Here is a 13,703-nt window from a genome sequence, read left to right as displayed (position 1 = left end):
TTTCTGAGGATTACAATTCGACCCTCATGAACACAATGACCATTTATGGTCATGGACCAATTACCTGTTGTCCAAGCGAGCGCAATCACATTAATCATGTCATCGCCTCCACTTTTATTGAGATGAGACCAAGGCGGGATAATACAAAACTCTCCCCGGGTTCCCAACCAAGATATGCTATCGGTAACTGAAGGAAACGACAAAGAGACTCTAACCTAATGGACCAAATGTAGGGATTTGCCATCATATTACAAATATCAACTTAACTTATTAGTTAAACAACTTGACATTATTACGTTATTTCGGCAGCTGACTTCCCTAGTATCATTCAACATCCGAAATAATAATAAAAATAGTCTATTTTTATTATTATTATTATTCTTCTTCTTCTTATTATTATTATTATTATTATTATTAGTGGAGATCATGGTTATCGTAACACGTAATCATCATTAATGTAATATTTCAATTTCAATTTTTCACCATTATCATTATTATTCTCAGAGATAATATAATAAATTATTCTTATTCTTCTTCAAATTATTATTATTAGTTTGAAAATTTCATATTTTACTTTCAATTGTTGCACGGCACTTAACTATTATTATGTTTAATGCATAACCCTTTACAATTCTGGTCTACTTTGGCAATTAATGAATCAATCAATTAAGACATGATTTACTTGGATTATTATTATTATTATTATTATTATTATTATTATTATTATTATTATTATAAAAAATTATATTTTAATTTTCAATCTTTAGAATTCAGTCACGTATGTTAACTCCCATTATGAACCATCAAGTTCTGAGTTCACATCGGTCGGGACAAAATAACGGTATTCGAACCCGCAACATTATTTTCGTACTGCCGTTAATTTATGGAAACACAAAGTCCTCCCAAGACAAATCTCAAATCCCATAGCACCTCGCAGTTGATCAAATACATCCAACCTTTGCAAGTGTTAAATTATTCCTTTCTTTTCATTTTGAAGTTCATTTATTCCACTGGAACTCTTCGAAACATTTAATTCACTAATTAATCTTCGGTGAGTGGACACCCATGCCATTCATAACACCGGAATCGGCATATTATATCGACGTAGGCCCCAAGATCCATCTATTTCTTCATCAACATCAGTACAACTCAATTTCATCCCATGCCGGATTTTTGTCCCGCACGAATTCCAACATCAAAATTTGGCTCAAACCAATCTGGGATTTCAGCATAGCGTGACCATCAAATACAAGTGCCTCTATCGCTTTTAAACAAATATTTATGATTATTATGGAATCCATAAAAAACCGTTAAATCAACAATTAATGTAAAAATCAAATTTACTGCCCGAATTAAAGTCCTCCATGCCACATGTTATCTCCACATTTAAATTACTTTAACTTGGAATCATTCTATCAAACTAGGCCCGTGCCATTATTCACAAAGCATTATTTTTAAACACGCATTTACACATTGCCCATGTTCATTTATCACTCCGATACTTCTACTGAGTATTATATTTTTGTCCCCTGGCGAAACATCACGGCACAAATAATCATCGATATTTACAGACAATTCAATGGACTTCCTTCCGTCCCCCAGCATTTAAATTCACTTGGCAACCCTCTGCCTCTGGGTAATCTTACAACATGCCGTAATATCTATAACGTTTCCGATAACTGAAAAACACATTTGAGCACGTCTAAAATGAATATTAATCTTATCTTTACGTGAAACGTGCTGTTGTATAATTACAAAGATTTCAAGCACTTGAACAGGCAAATCAACCCTAATCTACTCTATTAAGTAATCAAAATTATGATGAGTGCTTGATCTAATTATGCACATATTAATTTGTCCCTTTGTCTATCTGTCTCTGAATTTATACGAGCAGGAAGCGGCTCGTTTCACAATCAAGTTACCATAATGAAAGAATATGATTTCCTCCCGCTAACGTTAGCAATTTACAAATTTATATTAATGGTTACTCATCTCAGACTTGTAGTTTGCTAAACCTAACGAGGAGCCTCGCCCCATCCGGTTTTAGCACTGCATCCTACTGGTATTCATGCCAAATTGAAGAGGTAATCCTTGACACTTTCCAACATTACACATTTCAAATATTATTGTACCGGGAGGTACACATCTACGCCGTACATTTAAACCTTGCGCCAATTACAACTCCTCTACAGGAGAAACACTGAACTTGGAACTAAAGCTCCTTAAACTTTTACTCAGAAGATGTCACTACCTTAATTTTGTGATTGTGAAGTTTCCAGGACTGTGTGAATTTCAACTTGTTTTGTTTTCCATTGATCAAGAAGTGTGGACATTCTCTCATAGATGTCACTGCTAAAAAACTATCATCATGCACCCTGGTGCGAAGTGAAGGAACATTTTTGAAGAAATTTTGTATTCATACGTTTTTTCTTTACTAAATTTCGTTCATTCATTTGTGGGTTGGCAATATTTATTTTTTTTTCTTTTCGGCTGGTTTTGAACCAGCCAATCGCTAATTTTTTAATTCATTTCCGACCAATCCTGGATTTCTTCTTCGACTTTGAGTGTAAATTTTGTATGGTCCAATAAAATTGAGAGGGTGTGGCTTGATTATTCATGAAAGATCTCGAAACTTCCCCGAGGGTTTATAAACTGCGGATTTTCACGTCTCTTGGCCATTTGATCAACATCTAAGTATGTGTATGTGAAGCAGGACGCGGGAGGTGCCTCTTTCATCAGGCAGCAGTTCTTCAGCAAGGTAATGGCGGTTTAATACCTTTATTTCTTGCTAGCTCCGCAGTTTAACCCAAGGGATAAGTCCGAAATTTTAATATGCATCCTTCTTCTCTAAAATGTAAGTTCTAACGGCTAATGTGAAAATTTCATAAAATCTGTAACCGTAATTCGCGGATAGAGAGTGATTTACCCTCTCGAGCTCCCCTTCATATTGGTTGGAGGTGACTACGTCTCGGTAACTGGTTTTCGTCCTTTCCGTAATGTTTTAAATTATTCTTATACGAGTCACCTCCATAGTTTGGGAATAGCTTCTGTTTCATCCGCCTAGTGCCTTATAGGTTTAAGGAATGCATATTTAGGAGTGCAAGTACAAGCCTCCATTCGATTTGGTGTTTCGGGCCATTTACTTAACCTGTTCTTTTTCTGCTAAGGCCCAGTAGGTTGGGTACAAGATACCCCCGTTTCATTTTTGTAAGTTTTGACTTGATGGCAAGTAATTGTAAAGTCTGATATTGCCTTGAATAGGCTTGAAAAACTGGGAGCGTGTCAGCTCTTTTCAAGTGTGGTAACTGTGCCTCTGGGAGGCTTGATATTTGAAGTTGGGAGCAAGTGCTCCAGGGACTAGGGGTTTTCGGCCCTTGTATAAAATAGTGATCTTTTGTAAGGTCGAGCTGAGAGCTCAGGAAGCGTAAAGCGAGGAGTTGGAAGCCCGGATTACTAAACTGTCACTAAATTTTGGATGTACTTGCGTTGTATAAAATTTGTCATGGTACCTGGTATGTTATTGTTATCTCACCTAATGAAAATTTGTTAATGTTTTGTTGTTGTTGAGTGTTGAAATTCAAAAAAAGGTAACCTTTGTTAAAGTTTTAAATTAACTTTGATTTTGTAGTTAGACCCATTCACTCCGGCACCTTCTTTCACCTCTGCTGGTCCACCAAACCAAGGGTAACAAGTGGTAGCAGATCGTAGTTGAATGGGTCTCAATTAACCCACTTTGACGGCTAAACATTAGATTAGATTTGTACTCTAACAATTTTCTCAGTCGCTGGAATTTTCTTTTCCCATTTTTCTAAATTTGTAAATTTTCTGTCATCATGTACGGCCCTCCCGAATTCCTCCATCCCGGCTACTTGCGCAAGGAGGAATTGATTTATGAATTAGCTATTAGAAATGTTCAATCTGGAGGCACGGTTGCAGCAGATACCACTAAGCTCAAAGAATCATTAGAGTTACCTATTAGTCCCCCAACCTTGGGAGAGAAGGTCATTGATGAGGCTCTGTCCACTATCAGGGTCAACACTACGGAGCTAGCTTCTGTAGTAAGTTTTTTGAAGTGAGTGATCCATCTCCAAACCAACTCAAAAGAGTACAGGCTAGATTGTTCCATTTTTACCATAGAGTTAGCGATCCTTTGTCTCTATAATTAAAGGAAAATCATGCCAAGGAGGCGAGTAATTTAGTTGATCATCTATCAAAAATGTCCAGTAAGGTTAGTCAATTGTTAACTGGGGCAGCTGCTCCCAAAACCGACCAGCCCACTGTGGTAAACACAGCTAATGAGGAGGATTCTTCCAAGGGTGAAGAAGGTAGAAAATCTGCGGCAACTCAACAAACTTCTGCCCCATCTGTGAATGAGTCTGATCGTCCTACCTCCATTCCACCTTTCTTCTTAAATAATGCTGTGTCTGAAGCTTCTTCGCCCCCTAGGCCGTTGCCTACTACGTCACCTGGGTTCAGTAGTTTGCCTCATCCTTTGGCGATGTTGCTTATGGGTATTCCTAAGATTTCCATTAATTCCAGTAATGATGTCATTGCATTCTTAAGGTTTTTAGTTGAATTCCAAGATCACGCTCTAGTGTTTTCTCTTTCACCCTGTCAAATTCTTCAAATTATTTACCCTTACTCCATAGGTGTCCTCTCGGATTAAATAGACAGAGCAATTGCTGAACAATCATCTATTGAAGACTTCCACACCCATCAGCTAGCTAATTTCATTCCCGCTCGAGCAATGTCTTCATTAATACAAAAGTATTATTACAGAGTACAGCGACTGGATAAAAATCTTGCCGACTTCATGCAAGACATTAAATCCTACACAAGGGTATTTGCTCTTCATTTCCCAGAAGATCAAATTGTGCAGGCTATTGTGGAAAGCATTTCCCCACTTATAGGTCATACTTGTGTCGCCTCCGCAAACTTTTGCTGAGTTAGAATCTATGGCTGTCTCAGCTGAAGGAGTTAGGTATGCCGACACATTTCGTGTCGCTAAGGAGCCCCCTCCGTCCTCGAGTAATTTTCGGCCTCAACCTCGCCGAACCATCTCCACCCGTAAGTGCTATGCGTGTGGGTCTACGGAACATCTGAGCAACAAGTGCCCTTTGATAAAATCCAATGGGCCAAAGAATGTAGCAGGGTCATCACAAGGGTGTTTCAAGTGTGGCTCATTTAATCACATTGCCAAGAATTGCCCTAATGCCAGTACCACCCCCTCCTGTTCAACTTCTGGTGCAACTTCCACCAACGCAAATAGTCAAAAGTGACTAGTGGCATCGGCTGAGTCGGCGTTCTCACCTTCTTCAGGCTCAGCCCCTGTTAAACCCAGCGAAAGCTCAGGGAAAAGTCAGGGCTCTTCTAATTTATCATTCGAAGGTACCAAAGAATGTCTTAGGATTGCGGCGGAGACCCCCGCACTGGTACCCTTTCTTAAAATTGAGTTGAATAATGAACCGCTAACTGCTCTATTAGACTCTGGAAGCGTTTGTTCTATTATTTCGGCTCAATGGTACTCTAAATTAAAGTCTGTTTGTAAATTTCCTGATTATTGTTCGTCTTCGATTCAATGTGTTTCGGCTAACTCCTCTCCCTTAGAAATTTCAGAAATACGCATTTCTAAATTCACTTGGAAATAAAAACTGTTTGTGGGTAAGCAGTTGTCTTGCCCCATTATATTAGGAGCGGATTTCATATCTCATACCGGTCTAGTGCTCGACATTCAGAGCAAGTCGTGCACTTCCAAATTGGCTAATAATTGTAAAATTCCTTTGCTAAAATGTAATTCTGTGCCATGTTCATCTGTTTCGCCTACCCAGGATGAGATGTGGTTAGACCTTAGACATCTACCTGAGGAGCAGGCTGAGAGTATTCGAAAGTTGTGTCAGGCGTTTCCAGATGTTTTCTACGATACTCTTGGTGTTACTGACCTTATCGAATACAAGATTGAGGTTACGGATTTGATTGCGGTTAGATTTCTACGTTACAGGTTATCTCCGCCTAAAATGAAGGCTCTCAAGGATATCATCGATCAAATGCTAAAAGATGGTATAATTCGACCCACTAAGTCGGCGTATTCATCGCCTACTTTCCTGGTTCCGAAACCCCAATGTGGCTTCAGGCTTGCGATTGACTATAGGGCTTTAAATCGGAGGTAGTCTTACAATATGTGTCTCTTCCCGACCTTCACTCTTGTTTTGCATGGTTTCGGAAAGCTAAGTACTTTACTATCTTAGACCTTAATCACGATTACAATCAGATCCCTCCAGCTGAGGAATCCAAACATCTCACTGCTTTTGCCACGGATTGGAACTTGTATGAGTACAACCGCGTGCCTTTCGGGCTCCCTACGGGGGCAGCCGTGCTCACGAGACTGCTAGATAGGGTCTTCTCCGACATCAAATTCGAATACCTATACCATTATCTTGATGATGTCGTCATATTTTCTGAGCCGTTTGAAGAACACCTTGATCATCTTAAAGCGGTCCTTAATCGCCTTCGTAAGGCAGGATTAACTGTGAAGTTATCTAAGGTAGCCTTTCCTAAGCCTTCCATGTCTTTTCTAGGGCATATTGTGTCACCCGATGGTGTTTCTGTTGATCATTCTAGAACACAGGCCATCCGTGATTTCAAACCTAAGGACATCAAAGGTATTGCCAGGTTCATTGGCATGGTGAATTTCTTCAGGAAATTTATTCCTAACTTCGCTAACAGAGCGGCGCCCTTGAACTTACTCCGTAGGAAAGGCGTCAAATTTGAGTGGGGACCTTCTCAACAAGCCGCTTTCGAAAACCTGAAATTAGCTCTTTGTAACGCCCCTGTCCTTCCTATGCCTGATTTCTCGAAGAAATTCATCGTTCAAAACGACGCATCGTCGTCGGCGGTGGCTGCTGTGCTTCTTCAAGAGACTGGACTTGGAAGGCGACCCATCGCCTATGCATCTAGGACACTATCGGCTCAAGACGCCAAGTATTACATCTATGAACTTGAGGGTTTTTCAGTCTTATTTGCACTAGAGAAGTTTCGCCTCTATCTGGAACATGTCAAGTTCGACTTGGAAACAGATAACCAAGCCTTAAGTTGGGTCTTAGCTAGACCGCGTCGTACTGGTCTATAGCCCGATGGGCCATCAGGATTTCTGCTTTCCAGTTTGATGTCAGGTACATTAGAGGATCGGAAAATGTTGTTGCGGATGGATTAAGCCGCATGTTTGCTCATGATGTGGAGACCTCCGAAATGAAAGATTGCTCTTCTATTCCCACGTCTATACCTTCAGGTGTAAATGCCATTCTAACTGATGTCCCCATGTTGTTTAGGGATATTGAAAAATATCAACGTGGAGATCCGGTGCTGGCTCCTATTATGGAAACCCCTTCTTCTGGGAAACATGTCGTCCCTTATGTGTTGAGGAATGGAGTTTCATGTTGCCCGTCGAGGCATGATCAAAAGATGAATGTTGTGGTTCCAGCTGTTCTTGTACCTGTGATCTTCAAGTACTACCTTGAGACCCAATTAGGGGGGCATTTAGGCATCTTCAAAACCAGAGAAAAGATCCGTGAAATGTTCATTTGGAAAGGTATGGACGGTGAAATTCATGAATTGGTAAAAGCTTGTAAATCTTGTTGGCTTAGTAAGCCCACCTTGTCCACTAAGCTAGGGCTACTATCATCACATCAAGTGCCACGCCCCATGGAACGCCTCTATATCGACTACGTAGGACCCTTCCCCCAATCAAAGGGGAATGCCAACAAATTCATACTTGTGTGTTTCACAAAATTTTCCTGGTTATTTCCGACTAAGCTGGCTACCACTCAGTCCACCATCGCTTGTTTAAATACCATCTTTGCTTCATTTGGTCCGTGTCAATATATAGTTTCTGATAATGCTAAAGCCTTTACCTCCATTCTCTTCCGTAAATTCTGTTTTGATCTGTCCATCTCTCATGTAACTACTTCGGCGTATTATCCTCAACCATCTCTGGCTGAGCGGGGCAATCGTAATCTGAGATCGGCGCTCATTGCATTTCATCACGATCATCATTCCAGGTGGGATACATCCCTGCATTGGTTGGCCTTCGCTTTGAATTCGGCGGTCGTTGAATCTCATAAGTTCATTCCAGCTTCGTTGATGTTTAAGTTCGTACTCAACACTCCGCTCTCTAACCTTTGGTCTTCTTAATGATATTCTACCAGAGACAATAGATCCCGATAACATTAGAGATCTATGGAAGAAGGCTAATGTCAATCTTAAAGCTTTTCATGAAAAGGTTGGGGAAAGATACGATCGTGGACGGAGGCACACCAATCTAAAAGTAGGAGATCAAGTCATGGTTAAAAACTTTGTTCCCGCGGGCAAGCTTGCCCCCAGATGTCATGGGCCGTGCATCATTTTAGATTTCCTGACTCCTGTTACATTATTGGTGAGCAATCCAGCAACCGAGAGGATCTTTAGCGTCCACATCTTCCAAGTAAAACCTATATATTTCGTTTTTTGTTGTTTGTACATAGCCACTAAACTTTTGCTGGAGCCTTGAAGGTTATATTTTCTTTAAATCTAGGGCCTTCTGCACTTTGGTTGTAATTTATCTATATGTATACTAAATGTACGCTTTTACCCTCCGATTTTCCTGCTGTGCATTCCTGAGTGGCCATTACCCAGCCCCGCCTCCTGCATATCCACACCGTGGCACGAAAAAACCTTCCACGCCTCCCGGTCCTCAGCGTCACCAATAAAGACCGTACTCTCTATTCTCAAGTATCCAACAACACTTTTCTGTCGCCGAGATCTTACTGTATCAGTGCCCCGCAGCCGTTCGTCGCCGTGCCGCCACTGAGGTGGGGTACGGGCCCACTCCACCCCCGTGATGTCTACCTGTGTACGGCGAGCCGGAGTCCATCTCCCGGCAAAGGCTGAAGTGCGGCGCACCAACCGCCAACTCATCTGGAGACTGTACATATACTACTGACCTGCGGCGTCCTTCACCACGACTACCCCTCTCATAGTAGCGGGAGAGGTGTATCTGAGGGTAATTGAATGGTCCGGGCGGCCTCAACTGGATGGCGGCAACGGCGGCAGTACTTGCCGTCAAAAATATTCATATGTTTTTCACATTCTGCAGCAACAAAGACACTCTAAAGCTGAAGTTTAACTAGTTGCTACCCGACTACTTCAAAAAAACGTAGAAATTTTTCCTCTCTTCAACGTTAAAAATTATTTTTTAAATCTTCTGTGTCACCGCTTGGAAGGACATTTGGTGGGGGGGGGGGTAGGTCTGTACCGGGAGGTACACCTCTACGCCGCACATTTAAACCTTGCGGCAATTAGAACTCCTCTACAGGAGAAACACTGAACTTGGAACTACACCTCCTTAAACTTTTACTCAGAAGATGTCACTACCTTAATTTTGTGATTGTGAAGTTTCCAGGACTGTGTGAAATTCAACTTGTTTTCTTTCCATTGATCAAGAAGTGTGGACATTCTCGGATAGATGTCACTGCTAAAAAGCTATCATCATGCACCCTGGTGCGAAGTGAAGGAACTTTTTTGAAGAAATTTTGTATTCATAAGTTTTTTCTTTACTAAATTTCATTCATTCATTTGTGGGTTGGCAATATTTATTTTTTCTTTCCGCCAGTTTTGAATCCAGCCAATCGCTAATTTTTGTAATTAATTTCCGACCAATCCTGGATTTCTTCTTCGACTTTGAGTGTAAATTTTGTATAGTCCAATAAAATTGAGAGGGCGTGGCTTGATTATTCATGAAAGGTCTCAAAACTTCCCCGAGGGTTTATAAACTGCGGATTTTCACATCTCTTGGCCATTTGATCAACATCTAACTAAGTGTGTGTATGTGAAGCAGGAGGCGGGAGGTGCCTCTTTCATCAGGTAGCAGTTCTTCAGTAAGGTAATGGCCGTTTAACATCTTTATTTCTTGCTAGCTCCGCAGTTTAACCCGAGGGATAGGTCCTACTTCTCTAAAATGTAAGTTCTGCCGGCTAATGTGAAAATTTCATAAAATTTGTAACCGTAATTCTGGGACAGGGAGTGATTTACCCTATCGAGCTCCCCTTCATATTGGTTTGAGGTGACTACGTCTCGGTAACTGGTTTTCGTCCTTTCCGTAATGTTTTAAATTATTCTTATACGAGTCACCTCCATAGTTTGGGAATAGCTTCTGTTTCATCCGCCTAGTTCCTTATAGGTTTAAGGAATGCATATTTAGGAGTGCAAGTACACGCCTCCATTCAATTTGGTGTTTCGGGCCATTTACTTAACCTGTTCTTTTTCTGCTGAGGCCCAGTAGGTTGGGTACAAGATACCCCCGTTTCATTTTTGTAAGTTGTGCCTTGATGGCAAGTAATTGTAAAGTCTGATATTGCCTTGAATAGGCTTGAAAAACTGAGTGCGTGTCAGCTCTTTTCAAGTGTGGTAACTGTGCCTCCGGGAGGTTTGATATTTGAAGTTGGGAGCAAGTGCTCCAGGGACTAGGGGTTTTCGGCCCTTGTGTAAAATAGTAATCTTTTGTAAGGTCGAGCTGAGAGCTCAGGAAATGTAAAGCGAGGGGTTGGAAACCCGGATTACTAAACTGTCACTAAATTTTGGATGTACTTGCCTTGTATAAACTTTGTCGTGGTACCTGGTATGTTATTGTTTTCTCGCCTAGAGAAAAGTTGTTAATGTTTTGTTGTTGTTTAGTGTTGAAATTCAAAAAATGTAACCTTTGTTAAAGTTTTAAATTAACTTTGATTTTGTAGTTAGACCCATTCACCCGGCACCTTCTTTCACCTCTGCTTTTCCACCAAACCTCGGTGAGACTTATAAAAACAAATAACTTTTTGCGCTTGGAATATTTTCCACTCTACATTTAACACATACGTTTTACACTCTTGGCTTTTTATCTAGCCCACTTAATGTAAATATACATTCTTCGTTCCTTCCCCGGGCACCATGAACATGGGATACCTCGGTGTCCCCTTCAACGTCCCGGCGCGCACTCGATTCTCCCGTCTCACGTTCGCGTGGCTGACCAGGTATCAGTAACTGACTGTTATCTTGGTAAAATTACGTCGAACACCCGCGACCGTTCTCACGTAACATAAATCCTATTTTTGATATAGAATCTCACACTCCTATCCGTCGGTTTTGATTTAATGAGTTCGGCAAATGTTCGAACTCCTGCTAGTAGACTGTTCAAGTCTGTAATACAAACTAATTCACAACATGGATCACTGTGCTACGTAACATACTAACGCCTCAAACAATATTCCACGAGTGAGTACACACACGTACTTGCGTAGTAACGGCTTCGACAATCCTCCATGTGTGAATCCGCACCCTTGCGTACTAACGGCTCGAACAATTCTTCACAAGTAAGTTACGCACCCTGGCGTAGTAACAGCACGAACAATTTATCACAAGTAAGTTACGCACCCTGGCGTAGTAACAGCACGAACAATTTATCACAATTAAGTTACGCACCCTGGCGTAGTAACAGCACGAACAATTTATCACAAGTAAGTTACGCACCCTGGCGTAGTAACAGCACGAACAATTTATCACAAGTAAGTTACGCACCCTGGCGTAGTAACAGCACGAACAATTTATCACAATTAAGTTACGCACCCTGGCGTAGTAACAGCACGAACAATTTATCACAAGTAAGTTACGCACCCTGGTTTGGTAACAGCACGAACAATTTATCACAAGTATGTTCTTCCGTCGCCACGACCATGTATTTATATTAATCTCACCCCTCTTCCGAGTTCACGAGAGGTCATCTTAGGGCCCGCAGTTCCAATATCCTCATACGACTATCTGCGGCCCTGCCGGTGACTTAAACTTGTGATCCACTGATGTAATTATATTACCATAGTCTCTATGCCAATTCACAAATAATATCGTTCGCTGATAATTAATATAATCGCGAATTTAGCTCCTGTATCCCGGGCGGGGGATTTCGCGCCGTTTGTAGTGTCCCTTGCCTGCAGCCAATCAACGGATAGCGTCCATGAATTCTCAGAATTACGCCAGTCAATCTCCCTCAATTAAGAACTTTTAATAATTTTTAATATATGTTAGGCTTCTAAATTTCGCCTTATCTCGAATTTCTAATCCAATTCCTTCCATAAATTTAATCCGTGGAGTTAACGTTGATAGTGCTTCTTACAATACAAAGTTGTCGTGACTGCTTCTGCCCGGCTAATTTTACGATTGGTCCAAGCTTACGCGGGACTTAGAAGTTTCATATTTTTTCTTCAAGTACCAACTGCGCGCTCAGCCCTCGCTAGTACACTGGAGTTCCCTTGAAGTCATTTCTGGAAATTCTAATCTCGGCCGGTACGTTGTTGCAAGTGTAACTTCGCCCGTGGCTATGAAACTTTCCACTGATTCGGAAATAACTCTGCTTTTCTCCTTTTCCCCTCGTCACCATTTCTGAGAAAAATAATTCTGCTGGCCATTGTTTTTCTTAATCTTAGAGGAGACATCAGTCTGTGGTAGGTTTCACCATACCATTCGAACTGGCCCATATTTACATGCTTCTGAAAATGAAATATATATTCCTCAATAATGAATTACAATTGAATGACGCCTATCACACCCCCACCAGGGCGCAATACTCCAGGCATCTGTCGACCATGCCATGTTATGGATGCACCATATTGCTGATTAGGGAGGTCATGTCGAACAGTGTTTTTATCTGTTACCGTGTTTTGGTGGACCGCAGAGAGGTGAAAGAAGGTGCTGGGGTGAATGGGTCGCTCTGCAATATCAAAATTAATTTAAAACTTGAACTGAAAGTTGTATTTCTTCAAAAACAACAAACTTAACAAATTTTCACTTAGTGAAATAACAAAGACACATTTGGGGATTAAAACAGAGAACCCAAGAATAGGGAATTAGCCAGCTTTGGGCTACAAGCCCCAGATTTACAAGTTCTGAGCTGTCAGCTCAAGTTTACACAATTTACAATTTTATAAATGAGGAATAATTTAGGCAAGGACAGAAATCCCCCAATTCAAGAGCACTTGCTCCAAAAGTTACAATCTCTGGCTTTCCAAAGGCGTCCCTCACAATTACAGAAAGCTTAGAAAAGAGCCTACATGCTCTCCAACATTAACAAATTTCTAACAGCCCGCTTAAGGCAACATTACGTCAAAAATCTTACACTCTCTGGCCTCTCTGGGCACGATTTACAATAGCAGTTACTTTTACACCGGAGTATCTATTACCCAAACTACTCGGCCTTCATGGACAAAGAACAGGTTAGATTACTGGCCCGAATACAAAATGAATGGAGGCGTATACTTGCACTCCTAGATAATGAAGAATAAAGTCTTAACGGGGCTCTCGGCCCAGATATACAGGGGCTAATCCCAAGCTACTGAGGTGACTGGAATGAAGGTTACTTTAAGAAGAATAACATTTACAAAGTCGTAGTCATCTCGAACCAAGTTGAAGGGGAACTCGAGAGGGTAACGCACTCTCTATCCCCGATTTACAGTTAAAGACTTTATGAAATTTTTACATTAGCCGAACGGAACTTTAAATTTTAGTAAATGTTGGTTACATACATAGAAATTCGGACCTTCCCCTCGGATATATATGCGGAGACAGCAAGAGAGATAGAATTTATGTGGCTATTACCTGGCTGATGTTCTGCCTGCCGAAGAATGAGACGCCCCGCCTCCTGCCTT

The sequence above is a fragment of the Anabrus simplex genome, chromosome 5 (assembly GCF_040414725.1).
Source record: "Anabrus simplex isolate iqAnaSimp1 chromosome 5, ASM4041472v1, whole genome shotgun sequence".
NCBI classification, from domain to species: Eukaryota; Metazoa; Arthropoda; class Insecta; order Orthoptera; family Tettigoniidae; genus Anabrus; species Anabrus simplex.
The sequence above is the reverse complement of the archived record's forward strand: the minus strand, read 5'-3'. Positions refer to the sequence as shown.